Consider the following 1,983-nt stretch of genomic DNA (forward strand, 5'->3'; position numbering starts at 1 on the left):
AGGGACCAAAGGAAGACAAGAAGGGGACACCTGGAGTTAATTTCTACCCCAAACAGCTGTTCAGCTCAATTGCTGATCGTTGGATAGTAGTACATGTATGCAGCATATATACTGTAGTACTGGGATAAGGAGGGATTTTTTTGCAATCATTTTTTGACAGTTCCTTCCCTGTGATTTTCACCTTGGGGGGAGAGATTAAGCAGACAACAGGGGTGGCAGTGGTTTATCAGTGGCAGGGGAACAACAGAGGCTGCTCCATTGTTGGATTATTTCCAGGGGGGGGGAGGTATTTCCCCAGATGAGCTGAGGGGGTGAGTTGCCATCAGCTGAATACTGCTGAAGGGGCAACATTAATGAGCTCCTTTGGAAATGGCTGGCACTGGTCTAGAAAAGAAATAATAAGAAAAGATATCTAAAACAAAACTGGTGCAATGGTAGCAGAAGGTGGAGGAAACAACAGGGCCAAACAGCTTTAGAAACCCAGAGAATATTTGCATATTTCAAAACCAGTATTCCCTCTAAGCTAAGGGGTCAGTGCCAGTGCAGAGACCCCTTCGCCAGCTGCATTTTGTCAAGACTACATTGTCACCCCGTCTCCTAATGTTCTACAATGTCATTATGTCATAGCCAAATGCCTGGATTGCTGAGCTCCATCATGTGCAGAGAAAACTGGGAGGTGTGCAGCCATGCACCTTAAAGGGAACAGTGTTTGAAAGGGCTTAGGGCCCAATCTTATCCAACTTTCCAGCCCTGCTGTAGCCATGCCAATGGGCTGTGCACTGCATCTTGTGGTGAGAGGGTAGTTATGGAGGCCTCCACAAGGTAAGGGAACATTTGCTCCTGTGCTTCGGGGCTGAAGGTTGGATAAGTTTGGGCCCTTAATAACTACTTTTATCTGCTATCCCTGAAAGCACTAATTGATCCAAGGGCTTGATGAAGACCTACATGAAACAGGGGATGAAGCCATTGCTAAGTATTAGAATCCATCCTTTCTATGCAAAAGGCTCCATATTCAATTCCCAGCAGCTCCAGGTTAGGCAGAGAAAGACCCTCACCTGAAACCCTGGACAAAGACAATACTGAATCTGATGGACCAACTGTCTAGCTCTGTTTAAGGCAGCTTCCAACAATTGTCTGGAATGTATTCTTTTCTCAAGTAAACAATTAAAAATGCCCACTTTCATCAGGCATAACTGAGTTTTCTTATCCACTGTGAAACTGAACGTATCAACAAGTTGGTGAAGTCACATACGTATGCATTGGTTGGCAACCTTCAGTCTTGAAAGACTATCGTATAAGCCTACAGCACCTGGTATTCCCAGGCGGTCTCCCATCCAAGTACTAACCAGGCCTGATCCTGCTTAGCTTCCGAGATCAGATGAGATCGGGCATGTGCAGGGTAACAGTACTGCTTTCTCATTTCTAACCAGGAAAGAAGGGGTAGGCGAGAGAAAGCACACGACAGCAGAACATCATGTTTTGTCCTCACTAGCATCATAATCAAAGCCCTTTGCGTTCTTTGTATCCGATATTTTGGCATAACACGTACTAGTGAATGCCGTGAGTCTGAGGTGCAAGTCTCCTCAAACACGCCAGCCAATAAGCACTTGTGAGAAAGGAGCGGAGCGTTTTCAGAGGAATTCATACTGTTTCAAGGCAACAATGCTGTTTTCCACCTTGGCTCTTCTTCGGCTCTCTGAGCTTTGCAGCGCCTGTTGCAGAAAATGGATATTGTTTGTTATTGTAAAATGAATAGCGCTAGTTAGGAGAGAAAGTTGCTCTTGAGGTAGCATGTCATTATACTTCAAGGTCAGAACTCCTCGTAGATCATATTATGTCTCTGCAGGCAGGGTGGCGGAGGGAATCTGTCCTACATTAGAATAGTCAAAAGGCTTAGAAAGAAATGTAAAGTACCATCTCCAACTGAAGGATAATGTGTAGCACACCATTGTATTTCATGAATTAAAGAAAGGGAAGAAAATT

General features: G+C 44.7%; 1 pseudogene; it reads right to left on the reverse strand.

Annotated features, from left to right (window-relative positions):
- Positions 1-1,297: 1,297 nt before the first annotated feature.
- Positions 1,298-1,416, reverse strand: LOC136643341 (5S ribosomal RNA; annotated as a pseudogene).
- Positions 1,417-1,983: the final 567 nt, after the last annotated feature.

Source organism: Tiliqua scincoides, chromosome 2, assembly GCF_035046505.1.
Source record: "Tiliqua scincoides isolate rTilSci1 chromosome 2, rTilSci1.hap2, whole genome shotgun sequence".
Classification (NCBI taxonomy): Eukaryota; Metazoa; Chordata; class Lepidosauria; order Squamata; family Scincidae; genus Tiliqua; species Tiliqua scincoides.